The sequence below is a fragment of the Procambarus clarkii genome, chromosome 26 (genome assembly GCF_040958095.1).
Source record: "Procambarus clarkii isolate CNS0578487 chromosome 26, FALCON_Pclarkii_2.0, whole genome shotgun sequence".
Taxonomy (NCBI): Eukaryota; Metazoa; Arthropoda; class Malacostraca; order Decapoda; family Cambaridae; genus Procambarus; species Procambarus clarkii.
In genome coordinates, this window is record NC_091175.1 from 1269691 (window position 1) to 1281608 (window position 11918).

The window sequence follows — 11918 nt, forward strand, 5'->3', positions numbered from 1 at the left end:
TTTCATGTAGTATCACGATATGTGATTTGGCCTTCAAATCTCAGAATTTCGCATAATATTGCATTTTAAGCAAGTTTTCTTGCATTTTGTTTCGTACGAAAAATCATCGAATATAGCAATATTTTGACGTTTATCATCTCCTTTTCCTTCATGTGATTTAAACAAAATATCATCGAATTAGGCAATATTTTGCCGTTTTCCACGTTTTTGTGAATTTTCAGTCCATGGGTTTTAATTCATATATATACGATAAAAATGATGCAAACACATAATTGATTAGATAATAACCTTAAATACTTAATTTTTAATCAACTATTTCTTTCTCGTTAAAATACTGAGTAAGATATTAAAAGGGGGAGAAGTTCTCATTTTATTGCATATATCGACGTTTCAGCCGGAATAGAGCGATTTTCTTGTACATCTTCCATCGGTAATATAAACGGAAAATCAGGAACATTTTAGGTTATTCTAATGAAAACACTTTGATTTTTATCATTTGTATTTGAAACAACATTGTCATATGTCTTTTCTTGGATCCAAATAATAAGAAACCTCGCTCTATGATTTGAAGTTAAAATCCTTAAATATGGTTAAATAGTGACTTATTTCACGTTTTTCATGTAGTTTGATATTACGTAAATATATTCATTTTTACCAATATTTCGATACTATTTCATGTAGTATCACGATATGTGATTTGGCCTTGAAATCTCAGAATTTCGCATAATATTGCATTTTAAGCAAGTTTTCTTGCATTTTGTTTCGTACGAAAAATCATCGTATTTAGCAATATTTTGACGTTTATCATCCCCTTTTCCTTAATGTGATTTAAACAAAATTTCATCGAATTAGGCAATATTTTGCCGTTTTCCACGTTTTTGTAAATTTTCAGTCCATGGGTATTAATTCATTATATATACGATAAAAATAATGCAAACACATAATTGATTAGATAATAAACTTAAATACTTCATTTTCAATCATCTATTTGTTTCTCGTTAAAATACTGAGTAAGATATTGAAAAGGGGAGAAGTTCTGTTTTTATTGCATATATCGACGTTTCAGCCGGAATAGAGCGGTTTTACGTGTACATCTTCTATCAGTAATATAAACGGAAAATCAGGAACATTTTAGTTAATTCTAATGAAAACACATTGATTTTAATCATTTGTAATGGAAACAACATTGTCATATGTCTTTTCTTGGATCTAAATAATACGAAACCTGGCTCTATGATTCTAAGTTATAATCCTCAAATATGGTTAAATAGTGACTTTTTTCACGATTTTCATGTTGTTTGATATTACGTAAATATATTAATTTTTACCAATATTTCGATACTATTTCATGTAGTATCACGATATGTGATTTGGCCTTGAAATCTCAGAATTTCGAATAATATTACATTTTAAGCAAGTTTTCTTGCATTTTGTTTCGTACGAAAAATCATCGAATTTAGCAATATTTTGACGTTTATCATCCCCTTTACCTTCATGTGAATTAAACAAAATATCATCGAATTAGGCAATATTTTGCCGTTTTCCACGTTTTTGTGAATTTTCAGTCCATGGGTATTAATTCATATATATATACGATAAAAATGATGCAAACACATAATTGATTAGATAATAACCTTAAATACTTCATTTTCAATCATCTATTTGTTTCTCGTTAAAATACTGAGTAAGATATTGAAAAGGGGAGAAGTTCGGTTTTTATTGCATATATCGACGTTTCAGCCGGATTAGAGCGGTTTTACGTGTACATCTTCCCTCGTTAATATAAACGGAAAATCAAGAACATTATAGTTAATTCTAATGAAAACACATTGTTTTTTATCATTTGTATTGGAAACAACATTGTCATATGTCTTTTCTTGGAACTAAATAATACGAAACCTCGCTCTATGATTTGAAGTTAAAATCCTCAAATATGGTTATATAGTGATTTTTTCACGTTTTTCATGTAGTTTGATATTACGTAAATATATTCATTTTTACCAATATTTCGATACTATTTCATGTAGTATCACGATATGTGATTTGGCCTTCAAATCTCAGAATTTCGCATAATATTGCATTTTAAGCAAGTTTTCTTGCATTTTGCTTCGTACGAAAAATCATCGAATTTAGCAATATTTTAACATTTATCATCTCCTTTTCCTTCATGTGATTTAAATAAAATATCATCGAATTAGGCAATATTTTGCCGTTTTCCACGTTTTTGTGAATTTTCCGTCCATGGGTATTAATTCATATATATATACGATAAAAATGATGCAAACACATAATTGAATAGATAATAACCTTAAATACTTCATTTTCAATCATCTATTTGTTTCTCGTTAAGATACTGAGTAAGATATTGAAAAGGGGAGAAGTTCGGTTTTTATTGCATATATCGACGTTTCAGCCGGATTAGAGCGGTTTTACGTGTACATCTTCCATCGTTAATATAAACGGAAAATCAAGAACATTATAGTTAATTCTAATGAAAACACATTGTTTTTTATCATTTGTATTGGAAACAACATTGTCATATGTCTTTTCTTGGATCTAAATAATACGAAACCTCGCTCTATGATTTGAAGTTAAAATCCTCAAATATGGTTATATAGTGATTTTTTCACGTTTTTCATGTAGTTTGATATTACGAAAATATATTCATTTTTACCAATATTTCGATACTATTTCATGTAGTATCACGATATGTGATTTGGCCTTCAAATCTCAGAATTTCGCATAATATTGCATTTTAAGCAAGTTTTCTTGCATTTTGTTTCGTACGAAAAATCATCGAATATAGCAATATTTTGACGTTTATCATCTCCTTTTCCTTCATGTGATTTAAACAAAATATCACCGAATTAGGCAATATTTTGCCGTTTTCCACGTTTTTGTGAATTTTCAGTCCATGGGTAGAAAAGACATATGATTCATATATATACGATAAAAGTGATGCAAACACATAATTGATTAGAAAATAACCTTAAATACTTCATTTTCAATCATCTATTTGTTTCTCGTTAAAATACTGAGTAAGATATTGAAAAGGGGAGAAGTTCTGTTTTTATTGCATACATTTAATGTACGTTTCAGATGGAATAGAGCGGTTTTACGTGTTTATCTTCCATCAGTAATATAAACGGAAAATCAGGAACATTTTAGTTAATTCTAATGAAAACACATTGATTTTTATCATTTGTATTGGAAACAACATTGTCATATGTCTTTTCTTGGATCTAAATAATACGAAACCTCGCTCTATGATTTGAAGTTAAAATCTTCAAATATGGTTATATAGTGATTTTTTCACGTTTTTCATGTAGTTTGATATTACGTAAATATATTCATTTTTACCAATATTTCGATACTATTTCATGTAGTATCACGATATGTGATTTGGCCTTCAAATCTCAGAATTTCGCATAATATTGCATTTTAAGCAAGTTTTCTTGCATTTTGTTTCGTACGAAAAATCATCGAATATAGCAATATTTTGACGTTTATCATCTCCTTTTCCTTCATGTGATTTAAACAAAATATCACCGAATTAGGCAATATTTTGCCGTTTTCCACGTTTTTGTGAATTTTCAGTCCATGGGTAGAAAAGACATATGATTCATATATATACGATAAAAGTGATGCAAACACATAATTGATTAGAAAATAACCTTAAATACTTCATTTTCAATCATCTATTTGTTTCTCGTTAAAATACTGAGTAAGATATTGAAAAGGGGAGAAGTTCTGTTTTTATTGCATACATTTAATGTACGTTTCAGATGGAATAGAGCGGTTTTACGTGTTTATCTTCCATCAGTAATATAAACGGAAAATCAGGAACATTTTAGTTAATTCTAATGAAAACACATTGATTTTTATCATTTGTATTGGAAACAACATTGTCATATGTCTTTTCTTGGATCTAAATAATACGAAACCTCGCTCTATGATTTGAAGTTAAAATCTTCATATATGGTTATATAGTGATTTTTTCACGTTTTTCATGTAGTTTGATATTACGTAAATATATTCATTTTTACCAATATTTCGATACTATTTCATGTAGTATCACGATATGTGATTTGGCCTTCAAATCTCAGAATTTCGCATAATATTGCATTTTAAGCAAGTTTTCTTGCATTTTGTTTCGTACGAAAAATCATCGAATATAGCAATATTTTGACGTTTATCATCTCCTTTTCCTTCATGTGATTTAAACAAAATATCATCGAATTAGGCAATATTTTGCCGTTTTCCACGTTTTTGTGAATTTTCAGTCGATGGGTTTTAATTCATATATATACGATAAAAATGATGCAAACACATAATTGATTAGATAATAACCTTAAATACTTAATTTTTAATCAACTATTTCTTTCTCGTTAAAATACTGAGTAAGATATTGAAAGGGGGAGAAGTTCTCATTTTATTGCATATATCGACGTTTCAGCCGGAATAGAGCGGTTTTCTTGTACATCTTCCATCGGTAATATAAACGGAAAATCAGGAACATTTTAGTTAATTCTAATGAAAACACTTTGATTTTTATCATTTGTATTGGAAACAACATTGTCATATGTCTTTTCTTGGATCCAAATAATAAGAAACCTCGCTCTTTGATTTGAAGTTAAAATCCTTAAATATGGTTAAATTGTGACTTATTTCACGTTTTTCATGTAGTTTGATATTACGTAAATATATTCATTTTTACCAATATTTCGATACTATTTCATGTAGTATCACGATATTTGATTTGGCCTTGAAATCTCAGAATTTCGAATAATATTGCATTTTAAGCAAGTTTTCTTGCATTTTGTTTCGTACGAAAAATCATCGAATTTAGCAATATTTTGACGTTTATCATCCCCTTTTCCTTCATGTGAATTAAACAAAATATCATCGAATTAGGCAATATTTTGCCGTTTTCCACGTTTTTGTGAATTTTCAGTCCATGGGTATTAATTCATATATATATACGATAAAAATGATGCAAACACATAATTGATTAGATAATAACCTTAAATACTTCATTTTCAATCATCTATTTGTTTCTCGTTAAAATACTGAGTAAGATATTGAAAAGGGGAGAAGTTCGGTTTTTATTGCATATATCGACGTTTCAGCCGGATTAGAGCGGTTTTACGTGTACATCTTCCCTCGTTAATATAAACGGAAAATCAAGAACATTATAGTTAATTCTAATGAAAACACATTGTTTTTTATCATTTGTATTGGAAACAACATTGTCATATGTCTTTTCTTGGAACTAAATAATACGAAACCTCGCTCTATGATTTGAAGTTAAAATCCTCAAATATGGTTATATAGTGATTTTTTCACGTTTTTCATGTAGTTTGATATTACGTAAATATATTCATTTTTACCAATATTTCGATACTATTTCATGTAGTATCACGATATGTGATTTGGCCTTCAAATCTCAGAATTTCGCATAATATTGCATTTTAAGCAAGTTTTCTTGCATTTTGCTTCGTACGAAAAATCATCGAATTTAGCAATATTTTAACATTTATCATCTCCTTTTCCTTCATGTGATTTAAACAAAATATCATCGAATTAGGCAATATTTTGCCGTTTTCCACGTTTTTGTGAATTTTCAGTCCATGGGTAGAAAAGACATATGATTCATATATATACGATAAAAGTGATGCAAACACATAATTGATTAGAAAATAACCTTAAATACTTCATTTTCAATCATCTATTTGTTTCTCGTTAAAATACTGAGTAAGATATTGAAAAGGGGAGAAGTTCTGTTTTTATTGCATGCATTTAATGTACGTTTCAAATGGAATAGAGCGGTTTTACGTGTTTATCTTCCATCAGTAATATAAACGGAAAATCAGGAACATTTTAGTTAATTCTAATGAAAACACATTGATTTTTATCATTTGTATTGGAAACAACATTGTCATATGTCTTTTCTTGGATCTAAATAATACGAAACCTCGCTCTATGATTTGAAGTTAAAATCTTCAAATATGGTTATATAGTGATTTTTTCACGTTTTTCATGTAGTTTGATATTACGTAAATATATTCATTTTTACCAATATTTCGATACTATTTCATGTAGTATCACGATATGTGATTTGGCCTTGAATTCTCAGAATTTCGCATAATATTACATTTTAAGCAAGTTTTCTTGCATTTTGTTTCGTACGAAAAATCAGCGAATTTAGCAATATTTTGACGTTTATCATCCCCTTTTCCTTCATGTGAATTAAACAAAATATCATCGAATTAGGCAATATTTTGCCGTTTTCCACGTTTTTGTGAATTTTCAGTCCATGGGTATTAATTCATATATATATACGATAAAAATGATGCAAACACATAATTGATTAGATAATAACCTTAAATACTTCATTTTCAATCATCTATTTGTTTCTCGTTAAAATACTGAGTAAGATATTGAAAAGGGGAGAAGTTCGGTTTTTATTGCATATATCGACGTTTCAGCCGGATTAGAGCGGTTTTACGTGTACATCTTCCCTCGTTAATATAAACGGAAAATCAAGAACATTATAGTTAATTCTAATGAAAACACATTGTTTTTTATCATTTGTATTGGAAACAACATTGTCATATGTCTTTTCTTGGAACTAAATAATACGAAACCTCGCTCTATGATTTGAAGTTAAAATCCTCAAATATGGTTATATAGTGATTTTTTCACATTTTTCATGTAGTTTGATATTACGTAAATATATTCATTTTTACCAATATTTCGATACTATTTCATGTAGTATCACGATATGTGATTTGGCCTTCAAATCTCAGAATTTCGCATAATATTGCATTTTAAGCAAGTTTTCTTGCATTTTGCTTCGTACGAAAAATCATCGAATTTAGCAATATTTTAACATTTATCATCTCCTTTTCCTTCATGTGATTTAAACAAAATATCATCGAATTAGGCAATATTTTGCCGTTTTCCACGTTTTTGTGAATTTTCAGTCCATGGGTAGAAAAGACATATGATTCATATATATACGATAAAAGTGATGCAAACACATAATTGATTAGAAAATAACCTTAAATACTTCATTTTCAATCATCTATTTGTTTCTCGTTAAAATACTGAGTAAGATATTGAAAAGGGGAGAAGTTCTGTTTTTATTGCATGCATTTAATGTACGTTTCAAATGGAATAGAGCGGTTTTACGTGTTTATCTTCCATCAGTAATATAAACGGAAAATCAGGAACATTTTAGTTAATTCTAATGAAAACACATTGATTTTTATCATTTGTATTGGAAACAACATTGTCATATGTCTTTTCTTGGATCTAAATAATACGAAACCTCGCTCTATGATTTGAAGTTAAAATCTTCAAATATGGTTATATAGTGATTTTTTCACGTTTTTCATGTAGTTTGATATTACGTAAATATATTCATTTTTACCAATATTTCGATACTATTTCATGTAGTATCACGATATGTGATTTGGCCTTGAATTCTCAGAATTTCGCATAATATTACATTTTAAGCAAGTTTTCTTGCATTTTGTTTCGTACGAAAAATCAGCGAATTTAGCAATATTTTGACGTTTATCATCCCCTTTTCCTTCATGTGAATTAAACAAAATATCATCGAATTAGGCAATATTTTGCCGTTTTCCACGTTTTTGTGAATTTTCAGTCCATGGGTATTAATTCATATATATATACGATAAAAATGATGCAAACACATAATTGATTAGATAATAACCTTAAATACTTCATTTTCAATCATCTATTTGTTTCTCGTTAAAATACTGAGTAAGATATTGAAAAGGGGAGAAGTTCGGTTTTTATTGCATATATCGACGTTTCAGCCGGATTAGAGCGGTTTTACGTGTACATCTTCCCTCGTTAATATAAACGGAAAATCAAGAACATTATAGTTAATTCTAATGAAAACACATTGTTTTTTATCATTTGTATTGGAAACAACATTGTCATATGTCTTTTCTTGGAACTAAATAATACGAAACCTCGCTCTATGATTTGAAGTTAAAATCCTCAAATATGGTTATATAGTGATTTTTTCACATTTTTCATGTAGTTTGATATTACGTAAATATATTCATTTTTACCAATATTTCGATACTATTTCATGTAGTATCACGATATGTGATTTGGCCTTCAAATCTCAGAATTTCGCATAATATTGCATTTTAAGCAAGTTTTCTTGCATTTTGCTTCGTACGAAAAATCATCGAATTTAGCAATATTTTAACATTTATCATCTCCTTTTCCTTCATGTGATTTAAACAAAATATCATCGAATTAGGCAATATTTTGCCGTTTTCCACGTTTTTGTGAATTTTCCGTCCATGGGTATTAATTCATATATATATACGATAAAAATGATGCAAACACATAATTGAATAGATAATAACCTTAAATACTTCATTTTCAATCATCTATTTGTTTCTCGTTAAGATACTGAGTAAGATATTGAAAAGGGGAGAAGTTCGGTTTTTATTGCATATATCGACGTTTCAGCCGGATTAGAGCGGTTTTACGTGTACATCTTCCATCGTTAATATAAACGGAAAATCAAGAACATTATAGTTAATTCTAATGAAAACACATTGTTTTTTATCATTTGTATTGGAAACAACATTGTCATACGTCTTTTCTTGGATCTAAATAATACGAAACCTCGCTCTATGATTTGAAGTTAAAATCTTCAAATATGGTTATATAGTGATTTTTTCACGTTTTTCATGTAGTTTGATATTACGTAAATATATTCATTTTTACCAATATTTCGGTACTATTTCATGTAGTATCACGATATGTGATTTGGCCTTCAAATCTCAGAATTTCGCATAATATTGCATTTTAAGCAAGTTTTCTTGCATTTTGTTTCGTACGAAAAATCATCGAATATAGCAATATTTTGACGTTTATCATCTCCTTTTCCTTCATGTGATTTAAACAAAATATCATCGAATTAGGCCATATTTTGCCGTTTTCCACGTTTTTGTTAATTTTCAGTCGATGGGTTTTAATTCATATATATACGATAAAAATGATGCAAACACATAATTGATTAGATAATAACCTTAAATACTTAATTTTTAATCAACTATTTCTTTCTCGTTAAAATACTGAGTAAGATATTGAAAGGGGGAGAAGTTCTCATTTTATTGCATATATCGACGTTTCAGCCGGAATAGAGCGGTTTTCTTGTACATCTTCCATCGGTAATATAAACGGAAAATCAGGAACATTTTAGGTTATTCTAATGAAAACACTTTGATTTTTATCATTTGTATTTGAAACAACATTGTCATATGTCTTTTCTTGGATCCAAATAATAAGAAACCTCGCTCTATGATTTGAAGTTAAAATCCTTAAATATGGTTAAATAGTGACTTATTTCACGTTTTTCATGTAGTTTGATATTACGTAAATATATTCATTTTTACCAATATTTCGATACTATTTCATGTAGTATCACGATATGTGATTTGGCCTTGAAATCTCAGAATTTCGCATAATATTGCATTTTAAGCAAGTTTTCTTGCATTTTGTTTCGTACGAAAAATCATCGTATTTAGCAATATTTTGACGTTTATCATCCCCTTTTCCTTAATGTGATTTAAACAAAATTTCATCGAATTAGGCAATATTTTGCCGTTTTCCACGTTTTTGTAAATTTTCAGTCCATGGGTATTAATTCATTATATATACGATAAAAATAATGCAAACACATAATTGATTAGATAATAACCTTAAATACTTCATTTTCAATCATCTATTTGTTTCTCGTTAAAATACTGAGTAAGATATTGAAAAGGGGAGAAGTTCTGTTTTTATTGCATATATCGACGTTTCAGCCGGAATAGAGCGGTTTTACGTGTACATCTTCTATCAGTAATATAAACGGAAAATCAGGAACATTTTAGTTAATTCTAATGAAAACACATTGATTTTAATCATTTGTAATGGAAACAACATTGTCATATGTCTTTTCTTGGATCTAAATAATACGAAACCTGGCTCTATGATTCTAAGTTATAATCCTCAAATATGGTTATATAGTGATTTTTTCACGTTTTTCATGTTGTTTGATATTACGTAAATATATTAATTTTTACCAATATTTCGATACTATTTCATGTAGTATCACGATATGTGATTTGGCCTTGAAATCTCAGAATTTCGAATAATATTACATTTTAAGCAAGTTTTCTTGCATTTTGTTTCGTACGAAAAATCATCGAATTTAGCAATATTTTGACGTTTATCATCCCCTTTACCTTCATGTGAATTAAACAAAATATCATCGAATTAGGCAATATTTTGCCGTTTTCCACGTTTTTGTGAATTTTCAGTCCATGGGTATTAATTCATATATATATACGATAAAAATGATGCAAACACATAATTGATTAGATAATAACCTTAAATACTTCATTTTCAATCATCTATTTGTTTCTCGTTAAAATACTGAGTAAGATATTGAAAAGGGGAGAAGTTCGGTTTTTATTGCATATATCGACGTTTCAGCCGGATTAGAGCGGTTTTACGTGTACATCTTCCCTCGTTAATATAAACGGAAAATCAAGAACATTATAGTTAATTCTAATGAAAACACATTGTTTTTTATCATTTGTATTGGAAACAACATTGTCATATGTCTTTTCTTGGAACTAAATAATACGAAACCTCGCTCTATGATTTGAAGTTAAAATCCTCAAATATGGTTATATAGTGATTTTTTCACGTTTTTCATGTAGTTTGATATTACGTAAATATATTCATTTTTACCAATATTTCGATACTATTTCATGTAGTATCACGATATGTGATTTGGCCTTCAAATCTCAGAATTTCGCATAATATTGCATTTTAAGCAAGTTTTCTTGCATTTTGCTTCGTACGAAAAATCATCGAATTTAGCAATATTTTAACATTTATCATCTCCTTTTCCTTCATGTGATTTAAATAAAATATCATCGAATTAGGCAATATTTTGCCGTTTTCCACGTTTTTGTGAATTTTCCGTCCATGGGTATTAATTCATATATATATACGATAAAAATGATGCAAACACATAATTGAATAGATAATAACCTTAAATACTTCATTTTCAATCATCTATTTGTTTCTCGTTAAGATACTGAGTAAGATATTGAAAAGGGGAGAAGTTCGGTTTTTATTGCATATATCGACGTTTCAGCCGGATTAGAGCGGTTTTACGTGTACATCTTCCATCGTTAATATAAACGGAAAATCAAGAACATTATAGTTAATTCTAATGAAAACACATTGTTTTTTATCATTTGTATTGGAAACAACATTGTCATATGTCTTTTCTTGGATCTAAATAATACGAAACCTCGCTCTATGATTTGAAGTTAAAATCCTCAAATATGGTTATATAGTGATTTTTTCACGTTTTTCATGTAGTTTGATATTACGTAAATATATTCATTTTTACCAATATTTCGATACTATTTCATGTAGTATCACGATATGTGATTTGGCCTTCAAATCTCAGAATTTCGCATAATATTGCATTTTAAGCAAGTTTTCTTGCATTTTGTTTCGTACGAAAAATCATCGAATATAGCAATATTTTGACGTTTATCATCTCCTTTTCCTTCATGTGATTTAAACAAAATATCATCGAATTAGGCAATATTTTGCCGTTTTCAACGTTTTTGTGAATTTTCAGTCCATGGGTAGAAAAGACATATGATTCATATATATACGATAAAAGTGATGCAAACACATAATTGATTAGAAAATAACCTTAAATACTTCATTTTCAATCATCTATTTGTTTCTCGTTAAAATACTGAGTAAGATATTGAAAAGGGGAGAAGTTCTGTTTTTATTGCATACATTTAATGTACGTTTCAGATGGAATAGAGCGGTTTTACGTG